The following is a 20,072-nucleotide window of genomic DNA, read 5'->3' as shown; positions in this document are numbered from 1 at the left end:
GCCTGGCCAGCCCGGGGAAGGTGGTGGGAAACACAGCTGACCCAGTTCCCATGTGAGCCCAAGCTCCAGGAAATCACCACCCGCCTGTCTCGGGAGCTTCCATTTGACAACTGTGATCCTAGATCACAGAAGATCCCAGATCTTCTCCCATCGGGCCTCGATTCTCCCCATCTGCCCCGTGTGGGGAGTGGCTGCCAGGCCCCAGCTTGGATGGGGTGAGGCGAGGCCAAACTTCCATCTGTACCTGGCCAGACGCAGGTGCTGATTTAGGTGATTTTCAGCCAGGCAGGAGCCCAAAGCCGGAAGACAGAGGCGGGCATTTCTGAGCATGGCCAGCAGGGGGAGTGGCAGAGCGGAGTTGGGAATTGGCAGCTGAGAACTTTCAATTCCCCTTTTGATAAGCACTCTGAGTGCTTATCACTGAGTCCCTCCAGAGTACTGTTCGACTTGCTTTGTAGACACTGACTCTGCTTTCCCAGAAGCTACTGGGGCGCCAGCCCCATTTGACGATGGAGCCCAGAGAGATGAAGGACATTGCTAAACCTCCCCCAGATAGTGAGGGTGGGTGGGCCGGTTTGTTTTGGTGCCAGGGCCTGGTGCTCTTATCAATGAATTACACCCAGCCCCGAGAATGCAGATCCTCGCCCCCAGCACCGAGTTTGAACTCAGGACCTCCCACTCTGCTTTGGCATCCTTGATTGCAGCTGATGCTCTACCACTTGAGCCATGCCTCCAGTCTGGCATTTTGACTGATGAATTGGAGATGCAGTTTAGTGCATTTGCCTGAGCTGAAGAGCTGAGGGACAGCGCCCAGGCCCAGAGTTCACCAGGCCCAACACACACACACACACACACACACACTGAAAAAAAGGGCTGTTGGCGGGGCTCAAGCGGAAGAACACCATCCTAGCAAGTATAAGACGACCCTGGGGTTCAATCTCTTGACTCAGCAATGTGGCTGCTAAGTACTTGCCCGAGAGAGAGTCACAGCAGCTTTGTTCCCAGTGTTTAAATGAGAAATATCTATGTCCATCCACTGGGGAGGGGCCCTATGCCCCATGCCCCATGTCACTTAGTGGAATATTACGCAGCCATGAAAGGAACGCAGTACTGATCCACAACCCAACACAGACGGTGAAAATGTGCCCAGTGATCTGTGATCACCAAGCTAAGTGTTAAGTGAGCATGTGCTCAATGATCGCTGCTAAGCCAGAACGGATCAGATTTGTGATATAAACTGTAAAGCACTGGAAACACAAATGGACTCTGGTCTCTGGGACTGGGGGTTGTGGGGAAAAGGGACAATTAACTGCTATTGTTTTTTCTTTTACTTTTGTGCTGGTCTTGGGGCTTGAACTCAGGGCCTGGGTGCTGTTTCTTAGTTTAGTTGCTTTTGCTTTTTTTGTTGTTTGGTTTTTCCATTCAAGGCTGGTGCTCTACCACTTAGGCCACACCTTCACTTCCGGCTTTTTGCCGGTTGGTTGGAGCTAAGTCTCTCGTTGCCCTGGCTGGCTTCAAACCATGCTCCTCAGATCTCAGCCTCCCGAGTAGCTGGGATGACAGGCGTGAGCCACAGTACTCGGCTCTGAAATTCATTTCCTTCCCACAATCTCGGGGACTCAGTACCCCACCTTCAGGCCGGCGCCACTCCCTTTTGCAGCCTGCCTGGCTAAAGCATCCTGGTTTCCAGAACATTCCCCCTGCCCCGGCCTCCACCTGGGAAAGCTGTCCCCAAGAGGGACCTTGTGGTGGCCTTTAGCTGCCTCTTGTCCCGTCCCCGTTTCCTGGGCTTTTAGGGGGGCTCCACTCTGCACCCACTCTTTGGCTGGCAGTGTGAAGGGGAGGAGTGGACAGTCCACCCATCCCAACGCCAGCCTGTGTCTCCCCATCATGAAGTCTGCCCCCCAAAACCAAGCCAGGCCCCTACCCCAAGCCTCCAACGCCCCTGGACCCCCACTCTGCCTCCTCATGGGGCCTCAGGATTGGCCAGGTCCGGTGGCTGCGTGGCACTGGCTTGTCCATGTGTGCGACCTGGAGCCCGTGCTGGAGCAGGGTCTCAGGAACCTAGGGGCGTCTCCCATGGCCTTCCAGATGATTCTTTCACTCAGCTCCCGCCCCTGGGGAGCTGGCTGAGGGCACCCCTCAACTCTGGCCAGCAGTTTCCCCTCTTCTCCCACCTTGGCTGCCCTACCCGCCCCCCCTCCTTCCCCCAGAGCTCAGGGAGAGGGGGGGACTTTCTCAGGGGACACGACAGGGGTAGAAAGATCTGGAGGATCACAGTTCCAAGCCAGAAAACTCTAAGAGATCACCAAACACACGACCTGACTTACATAACTGGAACCCACCTGTACATCACCTTTATCATTAAAAATAACAACTTGGGGGAGGGGAGGAAATCACCAGCAAAAAGCAGGGCTGGAGGCCTGATTCAAGTGATGGAGCACCAGCTGAGCAGGATGCCAGGCCCCAAGTCAAGCTCCCATGCTACGCCCCCCCTCCCCCAAAAAGCCAAACTCGTTGGGTTGTTTATCTTCCCTTGGTCCCCACTGAGGGGAGAACTGGGAGGATTGAGGGCTTGTTTTGGGGTGACCCTGTGAGCATCTTGTGGGGGGTGTGGGCTGGCTTGTCCCCTGTTATCCAAGGCCCAGAGCAGACCCAGAAGTCAGGCCAGCTCCCTTAAGGGGCTCTGGCCTACGCTGGGGGTGGAGGCTGGGCCTCCTGGAGGCCTTGGGGTGAGAGGTCTTTGCTTCTGGGGGGCCGGGGTGCAGTGTGGCTCCATGGGGCCCGGCCACTGTTTCCCCCTCCCCCACCTTCTTTTCTCAGAAGCCCGTGAGAACCAGCCACCCTTTCCAGTGCACACAATGGGAGTCTTTCCCACGCACACGCAGGGCTGTCCCTAGGCTTCAGTCCTCAGACCCAAGACCCAGCTGTCCCTGCTGGGGGGGGGAGGGCTGGGTTCCCCCCTCCTAGCGCTGGGGGGGCTAAGCCAGATTTGCAGATCAAATTTCAGTGTGTGTGTGTGTGTGTGTGTGTGTGTGTGTGTGTGTCCTGGTCCTGGGGCTTGAACTCCGGGCCTGGGCGTTGTGTGGTCCCTGAGTTTTTTCACTCAAGGCGAGCGCTCTACCACTTTGAGCCACAGCTCCACTTCTGCTTTCCTGGTGGTTCACTGGAGATAAGAGTCTCATGGACTTTCCTGACCTGGCTGGCTTTGAACTTGGAGCCTCAGATCTCAGCCTCCTGAGTAGCTGGGGCTACAGGTGTGAGCACCAGTACGGGGCTGGGAAAATGTCCACTTTGGACTCCTGTACAGGCCAGGAAATCGCATTCCAGAGAGAGCTAGGGACTAGCCAAGGTCACACAGCAAGCTGGAGTGCAAATCTCCGGGTCCCCTTGAACTTGTCAGCCATTGACACACAAACCGCCCTCCCTCCGCCATAAAAGGCCCCCCATCAAACAATTGTAAGACCAGAGAATCCTCTCGGCCATGGAAACCAGCTTTCTCATGCTCCAGGCTGGGCCATTTTATTTGAGTCTGGACCAGAGAGAGCAGCACCCCCAAATGATGTGCCCCCATCCAGTATGAACTGCATTTTTAAGAGAGCTTTCTAGATCCTTCCTTTGGTTTCCCAGGTAGAGAAGGAAGGCTGAGGGGTGGGGGAGGGAGAGAAAGAGAGAGAGAGAAAGCCAGATCCCACAGTTGAATCCAGACCTTGGCTCCAAGCCAAGTGCTCAGGGACACCCCCGCCCCAGGACCCACTTACCTGCACCCCAGATTGTCCCCAGTGGTTCCCACACTGGGGCACGGGGGGCCCTCTCTGCTGTCCGGCATCTTGGGGTCCCTGGGTGGTGAGTCTCCAGATCTGTGTGGCCTGGGCTGGAAGTTTTCTGCGTTGGAGCGGGGGAGGGAGGTCGGGGGAGGGAGGTCGGGGGAGAGGCCGGCCTTGAGCCCAAGGTGGAGGCGGGGCCGGGGCTGGGGGAGGGGGGTGCACCCCCAGTGACCCACATGGGCCCATTTCCTCCCTGGTTTGAGAAGCTCCTTGGTAGTGAAGTGACTCCGGAGGAAAATCTTTCCTTTTTCTTCCCCCGGTTTTGTGTCGCTGGCTAGGAGAAGAATTTTAATGAAGTTTCCTCTTTTCTCATGCAAATCTCCCTTCAGTTCTTCCCAGGGGTCTGGCCCTGGGCTGTGTGTGCGGGTTGGGGGGGGGCAGGGTTTGAACGCAGGACCTGAGCTCCGTCCCTTCACTTGGTCATTCCAAGGCTGGTGCTCTACCCCTTGGGCCACACCTCCACTTCGGACTTTCCTGCTGGGACTGGCTTTGAACCACGATCCTCCGATCTCTGCACCCTGGGTGGCTAGGGGTGAGCCAGGCTAGCCCGCTCACATTTGAAGTATGAGTGACCCCGCAACCCCACACCCACATGACTCACGTTCTGAGGCTCTTGGGGGACCATAAGGTTGTGGGGGACACCATTCTGCCCAGTGCGGGGAGCCCACCCCTCCGGGAGTCCCCCCCCCAGGGCTGCCTCCCCAGCACTGCTGAAGGCCTGGAGTCTGGTTTTAGGCCTCACTTCCACACAGTCCTCCTCCGGGCCTCAGTTTACACTGGATCTCAGGAGGATGGAGGGGACAGTCTGGACTGGCTGCAGGGACTCCCCCAGCTCCCAAGAGACAGGAAGGGAGGGGGGGCCCAGCCAGGGGGACCAAGAACAAGGCTGCCATTCTTGGCCAGCAAGCCCCAAGCCTGGCCAAGATGGGAGAGATAAGTAACCAGTAACATTGCGTCTTCCTGCCGTCCCTCCCCTCCCCACCGCCCCTCCCCTCCCTCCCCTTCCTCCTGACACCTCTTCTCTCCCTCCCCTCCTTCTCCCTCCCCTCTCCCCTCCCTTCCCCTCAGCCTCCTGCCAGCTGTGAAGGGGGAGGTGTAGCTGGGTGGGGCGGGGACCTGAGTGGTTCTGGAAAAGCCTTTCCAGGTCTGCTGAGACCTGATGGCTGTGGGACCAGCACTGTGGCTGCCGCCTGTCATCCCAGCGACTGGGGAGGCTGAGATCCAAGGGTCGGAAGCCAGGAAAAGTCCCTGAGACTCTTATCTCCAATGAACCACCAAAAGGAGTCAGAAGTGGCGCTGTGGTTCAGCGGGTAGAATGCCAGCCAGCCTGGCGTGGGGAAAAGCTCCTGGGCCCTGAGTTCAAATCCTAGGACTAATCAAAAAAAAAAAAAAAGCAGCAAACAACAAGGCCTGCATGTGCAGTGATGTCTGCCAAGGACAGGGTGAGAGGAGAGAAAGCTGGCGAAGCCCAGCCTCCTGCCCTGGGAGAAGCTGCCAGAAACCCAGATCCTTGGCAGCTACTCAGGGCCCGGGACAGAGGCAGAAGCCGGGACATTGCACAGCAAAGGAAGTCGGCCTTAGTGGAGTTTCACAACCGAGCGCTGGTGTTCACGCCTGTCATCCCGTATACTCAGGAGGCTGAGATCGGAGGATCGCCATTCAAAGCCAACCTGCGGAAGAAAAGCTTCTGAGATGCTGATCTCCAACTAAATACCAAAAAGTCAAAAGTAGAGCTGTGGCTCAAGTGGTAGAGCACCAAGCCTTGAGTAATAAAGCTCAGGTGCAGCGCCCAGAACCCCAGAACCAGCCCCAGAACCAGCACATGCGCATGCACATGCACGTGCACACACATACCACCACCACCAAAAAACAGTTGTCTAAGCTGGGCATGGTGGCACATGCCTGTAATCGCACACTTTGGAGGCTGAGGTAGGAGGATTGGGAGTTAGCTGGAGGCTAGCCCAGGCTACCTAGAGAAATCCTATCTCAAAAAACAAACAAACAAAAACAACAAAAATCTCAGGGGCTGGGAAGGTGGCTCAATGGTAGAGCGCTTGCCTTGCATGCATGAGGCCCTGGGTTCAATTCCTCACTACCACATAAGCAGAAAAAGCCGGAATTGGGGCTGTGGCTCAAGTGGTAGAGCGCTAGCCTTGAGCTGAAGAGCTGAGGGACAGCGCCCAGGCCCAGAGTTCAGGCCCCACAACCGACCAAAAAAAAAAAGAAAAGAAACCCAAACCCAAAGTTATCTCATTTCCTCTTGGTAAAAATAAAGGAAGCAGGAGAAGGCCCCAGACTTGGAATTCAGCTCCTGCTTAGGAGCTAGCTGACCTCAGCCAAGGCCATATATCTCCCTAAGCCCCAAACTTTTTGTTCTGATGAGGGTGGGCTAGGAAAGATCAGACGCTTGGGAAGGGTCTGGTCTGGAGCTAGCCACCAGAAGAGGCTCTTTAGGAGACCACTGCCCCATCTCCTGTGACTCTTGGCTTTCTGAGGAAGTCTGCCACGTCTCTTGGCACTCTAGGGGTTCAAGTCCCCTGGACCCCTGTAAGAACCCACATCGGACAGTATCCTGCCCCCTCTGGAAGCTTCTCTCCTCAGTATAAAAGCAGACCGCCTAGCTGGGCACTGATGACTCACATCTGTCATCCCAGCTACTCTGGGGGCTGAATCTGAGGATCAAAACTTAATCCCTGAGCACAGGCGAACCATGGGCTCTGCTGCCCCCTGCTGGCCACATTGCATCTCAGCGCTGATGATCCACCCAGGAGCAGAACTGGGAAGGATGGAGCTCAATCAATGTCGGCCCCAGGTCTGCAGCCGCACCTCCTCTCCTCTGCCCGGGTGGAGGCCACAGGGCCTTATTCTCCAGATCTGGAGGATGCCGGGCCCAGGTTGAAATCACTGGACTTGAGATTGACTACCTGACCCAGGCTAAACCTCGTGGCCTCAGTTTCCCCTTCTGTAAAATAAGGTTCTTGATCATCAGGAGCAGAAGCCCTACCTAAAACCAGCTTAGGAGAAAGAAACGACCTGACTCAAGGTCAGTAAACACCCTCCTCTCTCTGAGCTCCTCTGGCCTCTTCTGAGAATGTTCTGGAACACCCCCCTCTACTCCCTGTGAATGCCAGGGGGCCATGAAGAAGACCACAGTAAATTCCCTTCCCTTTTCCTCCCAAGAATAGTCCAGCTGGGCTCATCTAGCTACTCAGGGGGGCTAGGATCTGAGGATCCAGGTTCAGAGCCAACCTGGGCAGGAAAGTCCATGAGACTTTTATCTCCAATTAACTGCTAAGGAAAATGCTAGAGTGGCTCTGTGGCTCAAGTGATAGAGTGTTAGCTTTGAGCCAAAAAAGCTCAGGGACCGCGCCCAGGAGGACTGGCAAAAATAAAAATACTCCAAAGGGTTAAGCCTAGGCTCTAGGTAGCCTCAGACCTGGGTTTGCTTTGTAGTTTATTCATTTGCTTATTTATTTGTTTGTGCCAAGCCTAGGGCTTGACTCTAGAGGCCGGGGCGCTGTCCCTGAGCTTTTGTACTCAAAGCTAGCACTCTACCACTTGAGCCACAGCTCTACTTTTGGTGCTTTCTTTTTGCTTTTCGCTTTTTTCTTCTAATTCATGGGAGATAAGGGTTTCACAGACTTTTCCTGCTCAGACTGGCTTTGAACTGCGATCCTCAGATCTCAGCTTCCTGAGCACCAGCTCCTTTGTGGACTTTGCAACACAAATCGCTTTCTGGCATGGTGGGTGGGGGTGGGGAGTGGGGGGGTGAAATCTGGGGTGATCCATGTAGCCCAAGGGACCAGCAGGCAGGTGATTGGGTGCTGGTCTCCTAAGCCTCACCCCCAGCTGAGATATAGTCCTGCCCCTTCCTTCCATGTGTCTCTCCTTCCCCTCCCTCTCTTTCTTCCCTTTCTTTCCCCTTTGTTCTTTTTCTCTCTTTCTTCTTTCCTGTATTTTTGTTAGTTTGTTTCCCTTATTTTTGTTGTTTTGTATGAGCTCAGGGCCTGATCACTGTTCCTAAGCTTTTGTGTACAAGGCTGGGACTCTATCACTTGCATCACATCTCTACATCCAGTTTTTTTTTTTTTTACTGGTACATTAGAGATAAGAGTCTCATGGGCTTTCCTGCCCTAGCTGGCTTTGAATTGCAATTTTCAGATCTCAGCCTCCTAAGTAGCTAGGATCACAGGCTTGAGCCAGCAGGGCCTGGCCTATCTAGATTTCTAATCTATAACCTTGCTTTGCTAGTTTGTAAGCGTTGCCTGGGCTCAGGCCTTCATCCACATGCTTTTTAATTCATTCAGTGTTCATGGGTTAAATCTGGAGTCTGCTTGTTGCTGGGTTGTGCAATAGTGCAATCCTATTGGTGGGTGTAGACAAGTCCATCATCCGGTCACGCCCCTCATTAGTTTATATATGCACCTTGGGATTATTTCCAGTTCTGGGCATTTTGTATTGCAAGTGCTCTGTCCCATGAATGAAATTGTGGGTGGGTTGGGTGTCGCATATCAATGTCCTGATTGCTCTCTTATCTCCAATGAGACACAAATAGAGCCAGAAGTGGAGCTGTGGTGCAAGAGTAGACTGGTAGCCTAGAGTGGAAGAAAAAAAAGGAAGCAGAAGCAGGTCCTGAGTTCAAGTCCCAAGACTGGCGCGCGTGTGCGCAAGCGCGCGCGCACACACACACACACACAAAGTAAAATAAGAAGTAAATTTCAGAGCTGGGACTGTGGCTCAGTGGTAGAGTGCTTGCCTAGCATACACGAAGCCCTGGGTTCAATTCTACAGTATCACATACACAGAAAAAGCCAGAAGTGGCACTGTGGCTTAAGTGTTAGCCTTGAGCAAAAGAAACTCAGGGACAGTGCCCAGGCCCTGTGTTCAAGCCTCAGGACTGGCAAAAAAAGAAGAAGGAGGAGGAAGAGGAGAAGGAGGAAGAGGAGGAGGAGGAAAAATTCATAAAATAAATATATCATCATTTTCTGTTTACGTTTTTTTTTTTCAGTCATTTTTTTTTTCAGTCATGGGGCTTGAACTCTGGGCCTGGGCGCTGTCCCTCAGCTCTTCAGCTCAAGGCTGGCGCTCTACCACTTGAGCCACAGTGCCACTTCCAGCTTTTTCTGTTTATGTGGTGCTGAGGAATCGAACCCAGGGCCTCATGCATGTGAAGCAAGCGCTCTACCACTGAGCCACCTTCGAAGCCCCGGGTAGGATTCCTAATGGGTTTCTCTTAACCCTAAAATTAAGCCCACCCAAAGTGTGCATCTCCACTGGAGCTATGAATGGTTCTTTTTTGGTCCTTTGAAGAGGCTGAGCCTTCACTTGGGATATACATGCCAGGAACTTTCCTGAACTTTCCTGCCCTGTCCTGAACAGCTGGTCCTGCTTTCTCAGCTTCCAGGACTCACCCTGACCAGCAGTAACTCCAGGACCCACCTCCATGACCACCCCTCATACAGAGCAATTCTTTCTTCCTGGGTCTCAGCCCAGCACACAGTAGGTGCCTTATGTCCAACTTCCCTTCTGTGTGGCTGAAAGTGAGGCTTTTTCCCCATTGTCTTCCAAAACTTCTGGCAGTGCTGGGACCCAAAGTGAATGGATAGGCCTGGTGCTGGTGGCTACTCCGGAGGCTGAGATATGATGATCACAGTTTGAAGCCAGCCCAGGCAAGAAAGTCCGTGAGACTCTTATCTCCAATGAACCACAAGAAAACCGGAAGTGGCGCTGTGGCTCAAAGTGGTAGAGCCCTAGCCTTGAGCTGAAGCCCTCAGAGACAGCACCCAGGCCCTAAGTTCAAGGCCTACAACTGACAAAAAAAAAAAAAAAAAAAGGGAAGGGATGTTCTCTCTAGACTCTGGGACTTTACCAAATGTGGGCCTCCTGAGAGGACTCCAGATTTTTGGTGGGTCCTGGGGCCTGAACTCTGGGCCTGGGCACTGTCCCTCAGCTCTTCAGCTTAAGGCTAGCGCTCTACCACTTGAGTCATAGCACCACTTCCGACCTTTTCTGCTTATGCAGTGCTGAGGAATTGAATCCAAGGCCTCATGCATGTGAGGCAAGCGCTCTACCACTGAGCCACCTTCCCAGCCCATAGTTTTTTGGGGTTTTTTTGGTCGGTCGTGGGGCTTGAACTCTGGGCCTGGGCGCTGTCCCTCAGCTCTTCAGCTCAAGGCGAGCGCTCTACCACTTGAGCTACAGCGTCACTTCCGGTTTTCTGGTGGTTTATTGGAGATAGGAGTCTCACAGTCTCTCCTGCCCAGGCTGGCTTTGAACCGCAATCCTCAGATCTCAGCCTCCTGAGTAGCTAGGATTACAGGCGTGAGCCACCAGCGCCCGGCTGTTTTTGTTTTGTTTTTAACCTGTCCTGGGCTTGAACTCAGGGTCTGTGTGCTGTCCTTAGCTCTTCTGCACAAGGCTAGCACTCTACCACTTTGAGCCATACCTCTATTTCTCCTTTTCTAGTGGTTCATTGGAAGTAAGAGTCTCATGGACTTTCCTGCCCAGGCTGGTTTTGAACCTCCTCAGATCTCAGCCTCCTGAGTAGCTGGGATTACGGGTGTGAGCCACCAGAGTCCTGGCTTGCTTTTTTTATCTTTTGTTTTGGAGGGGACAGGTGTACCAGAGTTTGAACTCAGGGCCCGTATGCTGTCCCTCAGGGTTTTTTGTTTGTTTGTTTTGTTTTGTTTTTGTTGTTTGCTCAAGACTAGCACTCTACTACTTGAACCACAGCTCACTTTCAGCTTGTTGGTAGTTAATTAGGGATAAAAGTTTCATGGGCTTTGCTGCCTGGGTTGGCTTCAAACTGTGATCCTCAGATCTCAGCCTCCTGAGTAGCTAGGATGGCAGGCGTGAGCTTCGGGCGCCTGGTTTGCCATCTTTTATTATTCTCTTTAAGGAGTTATGTAAGGGCTTCCGATTCAACATATCATTATAAGAGGCCAGGAAAGGGTTAAAAGACAGACCAGAACGCTGTGAACTGGACCCTAAGGAGGCCTAACAAGACAGGTAGAGAAGTAGAGAACACTTAAAAGCTTGAGACCTTGGATGAGGGAGTCAATTATCACTACACCTACCCAATTCTCTGTCTGCATCTGCAGTCACCTCCCTATACTAAACTCAAGTAACCTCTGTCTCCTTGCTCAGACCCCACAAAAGCCTAACCCCAACCCCTTGCACAACCTCTGATCCCATGGGAAGGTAGCTGCTCCTGGCTGCTATATCTCAATGAACAGTCTCTTGCCTGTGGAAGATCGAGTCTGGCCTGTTTCCTTCTCCTCCATTTTCCTAACAAAAGGGTTTCAAAGCCAGGTACCAGTGGCTCACGCCTGTAATCTTAGCTACTCAGGAGCCTGAGATCTGAGGATCGTGGTTCAAAGCCAGTCTGGGCAGTAAAATTGGTGAGACTCTCATCTCCCATGAACCACCAGAAAACTGGAAGTGGAGCTGTGGCTCAAAGTGGTAGAGCGCTAGCCTTGAGCTGAAGAGCTCAGGGACAGCGCCAGGCCCAGAGTTCAAGCCCCATGGCCAACAAAAAAGAAAGAAAGAAAGAAAGAAAGAAAGAAAGAAAGAAAGAAAGAAAGAAAGAAAGAAAGAAAGAAAGAAAGAGGGTGTTTCAATACCACATCATATTGATTGTAAGTACAGGGAATCTTGACCAATATCACACTGTTCCTGTGCTGGTGTTGGGCCTTTGAGACAGACAGAGAGAGAGAGAGAGAGAGGACCCTGGGGCTTGAATCCTGGGTCTGTGTGCTGTTTCTTCACTTTTTCGCTCAAGCTTAGCCCTCTACCACTTGAGCCACAGCACTATTTCCGGTTTTCTGATGGTTAATTGGAGATAAGAGTCTCACAGACTTAGCTGCCCAGGCTGGCTTCTAGTGGCAATCCTCTGATCTCAGCCTCCTGAGTAGTTGGGAACACAGGCGTGAGCCACCAAGCGCCCGGCTCTGTGAATTAGACTTGCACAGGGTTTGGGGCACAGCCAGGCTCTGACCAATCCTGTAACAGGGAGACGCAGCGCTTCAGGCGTGGCTAATCTGCCCTTCCCAAGGCCAGGCCTGGCCTTGATCTCCCACTGTGTGGCAAAGTGACTGAAGTGTGTCAAATGCTTGCTGTGTGCAGGTGGGGACCCATTCTACCTTGTCTGTGTTCATTGTCACAGCACCTCTGGGAATGAGGTGTCCTAGTGTGCAATGTACAAAGGGAAAAATAAAAAGGAAGCTCAGGCTGGGTGCCACTGGTTCATGCCTGTCATCCTAGCTACTCAGGAGGCTGAGATCTGAGGATTGCAGTTCAAAGCCAGCCTGGGCAGGAAAGTCCGTAAGACTCTTATCTCCAATGAGCCACCAGGAAACCGGAAGTGGCACTGTGGCTCAAGTGGTAGAGGGCTCTCCTTGAGCTGAAGAGCTGAGGGACAGCACCCAGGCTATGAAAGACCCTCCCCCCCCAAAAAAGGAAGCTCAGGGAGGGGTGAAATCATCTGTCTAGGGTCATGTGACCAGCAGAAGGCAGAAAGCCCTTCTAATATTCAACCAATGGTCTGTTTGACAGCTGTTATTTTTGGGGACCAATAGATTAGCATTATTTCCATTGGAAAGTCCTGTGTCCTTCCTCTTCCCCAGTTCCCCAAATTCTTTTTTTTGGGGGGGGGTCCGGTTGTGGGGCCTGAATTCTGGGCCTGGGCGCTGTCTCTCAGCTCTTCAGCTCAAGGCTAGTGCTCTACCACTTGAGCCACAGCGCCACTTCCAGCTTTTTCTGCTTATGTGGTGCTGAGGAACCGAACCCAGGGCCTCATGCATGCAAGGCAAGCGCTCTACCACTGAGCCACCTTCCCAGCCCCTCCCCCAAATTCTTTTCTTATTTTGTTTTTGGTTTTGTGCCAGTCCTGGGGCTTGAACTCAAGGCTTTATCCACTTCTGGCTTTTTTGTGGTTCCTTGAAGATCAGAGTCTCTCAGATTTTTTTTGGGGGGGGTGGGTGGGCAGTCTACCTTCACACTATGATCTTCGGATCTCAGCCTTCTGAGCAACTAAGATCACAAGCTTGAGTCTCCAGTACTGGGCTGCTATTTTTCTTCTTTTCTTTCTTTTAATCTAAATAAAAAACTTTGTTATTTACTGTGACTTTAAACCAATGTCATTTGTGATAGAAATTGCAGTTTAAAAAAAAAAGAGGGAGGGGCTGGGAAGGTGGATCAGTGGTAGAGCTTGCATGCCTGAGGCCCTGGGTTCGATTCCTCAGCACCACATAAGCAGAAAAAGCTGGAAGTGGCGCTGTGGCTCAAGTGGTAGAGCGCTAGCCTTGAGCTGAAGAGCTGAGGGACAGCGCCCAGGCCCAGAGTTCAGGCCCCATGACCGGACCCCAAAAAAAAGAGGGGGGGGAGTGCCGCGGACCGGCTCTGTCGGGACGACGGAGGACACCTAGTGGAGGAACTGGACTAGGTGGGGAGATGGCAGGGGAGGATTGGGTGGGGGGGCAGGGGGAGGCTGGGAAGGGATGGGAAGGGGAAACAAAGGAGGAGGCTACAATGCTTGATAAGAAATGTACTCATTATCTTGCTCATGTCATTGTAACCCCTCTGTACAGTATTTTCACACACACAAAAAAAGTATAGCAGAAGGGAAGATGCCAGCTAGAATGGCGCTCATTTATATTATTCTTCCGTGCCAGTAGTGGGGCTTGAACTCAGGGCCTGAATGCTGGTCCTTAGCTTTCTTTGCTCAAGGATAATGCTTGAGCCACAGCACCACTTCCAGCTTTATTTTTTTTTTGGGGGGGGGCATCACTCGTGGGGCTCGAACTCTGGGCTTGGGCACTGTCTCTGCGCTCTTGAGCTCAAGGCAAGCGCTCTACCGCTTGAGCCACGGCGCCACTTGTGGTTTTCTAGTGTTTTTTTGGCAATAAGAGTATCACAGACTTTCTTGTCCGGGCTGGCTTTGAACCGTGATCCTCAGATCTCAGCCTCCTGAGAGGAGGGTTACAGGTGCGAGTCACTGATGCCAGGCCCAGCTTTTTATTTATGTGGTACTGAGGAATCGGACCCAAGGCTTCATGCATGCTAGGCAAGCACTCGACCACTAAGCCACATTCCTAGGCTACTTGTGAAGGATGAGTCCTGTTGCTAGTCCACAGGCAGATCATTCTGACCTTGGGCCACAGCAGACCATCACCCCCACACCAGCTTCTACTGTGGGCCTGGCCAAGGACATGGCCCTTGACCCCCAACGTGACCATAGGCCTGTGAAGCCCTCTATAAGCTCACCCCAAAATCCAGTCCCTTGCACAACCTCTGCAGGAAGATCTGTGCCCCTCACTGTTCCCCAATAAACAGTCCCCCCAAGTTGACATTGGAGTCCGGCCTCTTCCTTTTCCATTCGCCCCTATTTCCCAAATATATTGTGCTAAAACCTGGGAGAGGAAAAGCACCAGGAGTCATTGAATCCCCTCCCTGTCTTTTCGAGGCCTTTCTCCATCAAGAGTGCAGAGACCTCTGAGCTTACTTTGAGCGAAACAGCCACTTGAAAGACCTCATGGCCTTTGCCTATGTAAGCAGTGCATGCCTCGTGGCCGGCCACCCCTCATGGTATCACTGGCCCCCTGTGTAAACCCAGAAAAGGCTTCATCTCTCCCTCTATTCCCTCTCCCTCATCCTGTCCCCAGACACTCAAGATCTCCAGGCTGGAGGCTCTTGGCAGTTTGACCGACTCCACCCACCATCCAAAAGGCTTCAGGACGCCAGGCGCTGGTGGCTCACGCCTGTAATCCTAGCTACTCAGGAGGCTGAGATCTGAGAATCGCGGTTCAAAGCCAGCCCGGGCAGGAAAGACCGTGAGACTCCTATCTCCAATAAACCACCAGAAAACCTGAAGTGGCGCTGTAGCTCAAGTGGTAGAGCGCTCGCCTTGAGCTGAAGAGCTGAGGGACAGCGCCCAGGCCCAGAGTTCAAGCCCCACGACCGACAAAAAAAAAAAAAAAAAGGCTTCAGGACAAGGTAACCAGCCCTGTGCACGGCACAGGCACCCCGGCCTGGGCCCCAGGACTCTGGGAGTCCCTCCCTTTCTGTCTGTGGGGTCCCCAGAGACTCTAGCACTCTCCTCCTTCCTGGCCCCTTGATACCCTTTAATTAGGACTTAGGGGACGCCCTCTCCTAATGATTAGAGCCCGTTCATTTGCCTTTCCGAAGCCCCAGGGATGCCTGGAGCAGCAGGACAGGCTCCATAGTCCTATCAAGTTTTCCGAATTGTCTCCTACAGACACCCTGTTGGCTCGTCCACAGTTTAACCTCATGGCTCTCAGGCTCTGACTGATCTACAAAGAATACTGACTTGTCTACTGAAGTTGGCCTGAAATTTGGAACCTTGGATTTTACTCTTTACTGATTTAAGCAATTCTCCAATGAAATGGCGAGGGGTCCGAGGTCCCCTACACCTCTACACCTCTATCTCCACTCCAGAGTGTCCCCCCTCCACCCCCCACTCTCCCCCCCCTGCTCACCAAGCCCTCCTCTGCCATAAGCGGCACAGCTAATGCCCTCTTGAAAGGAAACTTTCCTTGACTTGAGGCAATCTGTATCCCCACTCCTTTCTCTCTCTCTCCCTCTCTCTCTCTCTCTTTCTCCCCATCACCTCCAGACTGGAGATCATTTACCATTACATCCCCTCCTTTCCCACTGACAGCCCTTTGACTTCTGCCCTAGAGAATGAGCCGAAGCCTGGGTTCCAGGGACCCCGCTCAGTTCCCTCTTAAAGGTGGTTCCATGAACTCAAGTCTCTTCAACATCCTTGCTGTTGTAAATACATTCCTCCTTTCTGCAGCTGGTCTGGATTCTCTAAGTGAAAACTGTCTGCTCCAAGCCCCGGAGCAGTTAGACAGAGAGCATACGCCAAACAAATAAACCTAGCCTTTTAGCCTTCAGGACTGGGACACTAATGCATTCCTTTTCTCTTTCCTGAGTCTACTTACATCTAAATCTGGATTCTTAACTTCTCCCTTAAGGCAGAACTCCTCTGTGAGGTTAGTATAGCCTCCTCCCCCGCCCTTCCGCAAGACCCCTCCCTCCCCCAATTCTCTGCAGGCCCTAGAGATAGGTACCCACCTAGGAAGAGACAAAGACCACAACATGGTGACCTCCTCTCTCTCTCTTTCCAAGCTTTGCCAAAATTGTTCTAAAGGTTATAAGGAGCTTGAACTCTGGGCCTGGGAGCTGTCCCTCAGCTCTACCACTTGAGCCACAGCACCATTTCAGTTTTCTGAGTCGTTTATTGGAGATAAGAGTCTCAGGACTTTCCTGCCTGGGCTGGCTTTGAACTGCAATCCTCAGATCTCAGCCTTCTGAGTAGCTAAGATTATAGGCATGAGCCACCGGCGCCCGACCTTCATTTTGTTTTTAAATCGGCGTCCGACCTTCATTTTGTTTTTAAATCTAAGCACGCCTTAAAATTTTTATACAAAGCTGGGGGCTTGCCTTGAGCTGAAGAGATCAGGGACAGCACCCAGGCCTAGAGTTCAAGCCCCACTACCAAAAAAAATTTTTTTTAAAATATATATATGACAGAAGTGTATGTGTGTGTGTGAACATGTTCAACACCATCTCATTGTAATATCTGAAAACTGTCATCATGGTGTAAAAATTCTAACCAACAGCTCTGTCGTTTCAACCTGCTGGGTAGAATCACAGTTCACCTTGAGGTAGTTCTGAAGATAACGTAGTCCCCCAGGCCAAAGGAAAAAAGCAGGCAGTTTTCAAAAGTTTTGTTTATGAGTTAATCCAAAATATAAATTAAAAAAATGGTTTCCTCTGGATAATTGTTTTGTGTAAACCAATGTTCACTTAAGTGCTTCTGTTAAGGTCCTTCACATGAACACCTTTCCCTGTTTAATATGTAAGCTGCTTTGGATACAGAGCTAAAAGGACTCCAACTCCTGCAGACTTTGCTGTAATCACAAAGTCTTAGTGACACTTACAATGTCTTAATCTCAACGAGCATCCTAAAGTGTTATATGCAGTTAAGAATAACTATACTTTTATGTGATCTCCTAGTTGCTTTAACTGGAAATAAAAAGGTTTTTTTGTGGTAAATACTCATCTAATCTGTGGATCACAGTTCAAAGGTAGCCTGGGCAGAACAATCCCTGAGACTCCATTTCCCAACTAACCAGCAAACAGCCAGGTTGGATGGCTCAAAAAACTCTCATCTCTAGATAACCAGTAGAATTCTGGAAATGGTGCTATGGCTGAAAGTGGTAGAGTAGCAGCCCGACAGTGTCCAGGCCTTGAGTTCAAACCCTGTGACTGACAAAAGAGACACCAACTGGGAAAAGCCAACCCATCAACCAGCACCTAGACCCCAGGACAAATGCTTGTCCTGGAATAAGAAGGGATGGCGTCACATCCCAAATAAAGTTGCCCTTTCAAAATTAACCAGAGCCGGAAATCAAAAGAAAATAGTTCATGCCCATCTAATTAATTAATGCTCATGAATGCCCATCTAACATCCATACCTGTCTCCCTCCTGACTGCTCCAAATGGACCTTTTCTGGCTTATGCCCAGGGTGTGTCTACCTGTGTCATTCATGTCAACTGGTCCTGCCACCTTGTCAGCCTTTGGCCTGATCCACCTTCTGCAAGTTTCTCTTTAATAGGTCTACAGCCCTCACTCAGAACCTGGAGCAAGTCAAGGCCAGCCTATCACTGCAGGCAACCTTACACTGCCCTGCCCAGCATAGACCCGGACCCCGAATACCCCAGCCTCAGTGACTCCTTGATACCCCCATGTCAGCAGTAACCAGAAAGACCACCTTTTTCCCCCATCTCCCTTTGGCCCAACTTTTTGTTGTTGTTGTTACTGTTGTTGTGGGTCGTGAGGCTTGAACTCTGGGCTTGGGCACTGTCCCTCAGCTCAAGGCTAGCGCTCTACCGCTAGAGCCACAGCACCACTTCCGGTTTTCTGGTGGTTCATTGGAGATAAGAGTCTCACGGGCTTTCCTGCTTGGGCTGGATTTGAATTGTGATTCTCAGATCTCAGCCTCCTGAGTAGCTAGGATTATAGGTGTGAGCCACCGGTGCCTGGCTGGTCCAACTTTTTTTTTTCTTCTCTTTTTAATTTAGAATAGTTAAGTGCCATTCATGAAAAAACACAACTATTTACAGAATAATGAACTCAAGAACTAGACAGTTGAGAAAATAATACAGTAATCAAATCCTATCAGACAAAACAGGTCCTTATTTGGTTCTCTGGCAAGGCCAGGTTTATCCTGAACTTTGAGAGTCTCTGTTCTGAATGATGAAGCATTCAAGTAAAATGTAAGAAGGGTAAGTGTGAGTTTCTGAGGGATACTGACTCAAAGAAGATTCAGGAGCAGCCACAGCCCCCCAGTGTATTCATCACTGGGATGTTTCTAGAATGACCAATAGATTTCTTTTTCTTTTTTTTTTTATGGGTCTGGTCATGGGGCCTGAACTCTGGGCCTAGGCGCTGTCCCTCAGCTCTTCAGCTCAAGGCTAGCGCTCTACCACTTGAGCCACAGCGCCACTTCCGGCTTTTTTCTTTTTGCTTATGTGGTGCTGAGGAATTGAACCCAGGGCCTCTGGCATGCAAGGCATGCGCTCTACCACTGAGCCACCTTCCCAGCCCCTGACCAATAGATTTCTACTGAGGAACTTTGGGTAATTTATCAGCCTCAGATTCATGTGTTATAAAACACTCTTCTACACTTTTTTTTTAAAGGCTTTATCCCATAGAAATATGTTTCCATCTTTTTTCCAGCTTCTTGTACTTGGCTTCCAGGGTTTTTGAATATGAATCTAACTTAGAGGCTGCTACTCAAGAGCGGCTACCTGCTCCTCAATTGCATTGATCTAATTCAGATAAGGCTGAATCTGTCTACTACTGTTTATAGCAAGATCTTTCATTTCAAGATACTTCAAGCGGGTTCGTTTATTCCTGTTTTCCAGGAACTTAGAGTCTTCACTTCAGCTCCCGAGTCAGGTATGTGGCCACTTTGGAGAACATGTCCAGGCAGAGTTCAGTGATGTCAGCCTTAGCAGGTTCCTTGGCTTCTTCCCCTGTCTCCTGGTGACCTTGTCTCGAGCTGGCTCCTCTGGCAGCGTGTCTGGGACACCCTCTGCCGTGCTGGCCCCTGCAGGCTACCTGGCCCAACGTTTTTTTTTTTTTTTTTTAATTTTATTTTATTTGTGAACATACTGTACAAAGGGGTTACAATTACATGGGCAGGATAATGCAGACATTTCTTACCAAGCATTGCAGCCTCCTCCTTTGTTTACCCTTCACATCCCTTCCCAGCCTCCCCTCTCCCCCCCAGGCCCAACGTTTTTATGTATCCAAAAAACCCTATATGAAGATCTTGAATATCTGCCTCTCTCCTCTCGGCCCAATCCTTTTTTTTTTTGCCTGTCCTGGGACTTTGACTTTGGGCCTGGGCACTGTCCCTGATCTGCTTTTGCTCAAGGCTAGCACTCTACTACCTGAGCCACAGCACCACTTCTGGCTTTTTCTGTGTATATGGTACAGAGGAATCGAACCCAGGGCTTTATGCGTGCCAGGCCAGCACTCTACCACTGAGCCACAGTCTCAGCCCTTGGCCTAATCTTTTTATGTACCTAAAGATGGACTAGGAAGCATTGAGTCCTGCCTCACTGCCCAGGGTCAAGCAAAGCACTGGTGTGTGCCCCCCAGCTTGTCCACAAGCAGGTCATTCTGACCTAGGCCCCAGCAATCACCCCACCCCAGCTTCTACTGTGGGCCTGGCCAAGGACATGGCCCTTGACCCCAACGTGACCATAGGCCTGTGAAGCTCTCTATAAGCTCACCCCAAAGTCCAGGCCCTTGCACAACCTCTGCAGGAAGGTCTGTGCCCCGCACTGTTCCCCAATAAACAGTCCTGGTCCTTTTCTGTCCTCCTCCATGTTCCCAATAAGGTCTAGCTTGTCCTTGCTGGGTAGCGGGGTGCTGGGTGTCTCGGGGACCGGCCTCAGATCTCAGCCTCCTGGGCTCACAGGTTCCGGGTTAGATACGAATATGTTCTTGTCTCTTTCGATATTAAGTCGTTCGTACCGGGTTTTGGGGTGGGGGGACCCCGGCAGAAGCCAGGGCGCGGCGGGCGGGAGGCCTGCGGCCTTCTGATAGTGCCGGGGCGCGGCGGGGCGCAGGGCGCCCCCCGTGTGGCCTGGCTTTGGGGCTCTGCCCTTCGAGGGCGGCGGGGAGGAGGGGCGGGCTCCCGGGTC

At 51.7% G+C, this 20,072-nt stretch overlaps 1 pseudogene; it reads right to left on the bottom strand.

Moving 5' to 3' along the window:
- Positions 1-18,558: 18,558 nt before the first annotated feature.
- Positions 18,559-19,754, bottom strand: LOC105982376 (annotated as a pseudogene).
- Between the last annotated feature and the right edge of the window lie 318 nt (positions 19,755-20,072).

The sequence above is a fragment of the Dipodomys ordii genome, unplaced genomic scaffold, assembly GCF_000151885.1.
Source record: "Dipodomys ordii isolate 6190 unplaced genomic scaffold, Dord_2.0 Scaffold15, whole genome shotgun sequence".
In the NCBI taxonomy this organism is placed as follows: Eukaryota; Metazoa; Chordata; class Mammalia; order Rodentia; family Heteromyidae; genus Dipodomys; species Dipodomys ordii.
The sequence above is the reverse complement of the archived record's forward strand: the minus strand, read 5'-3'. Positions and strand labels throughout refer to the sequence as shown.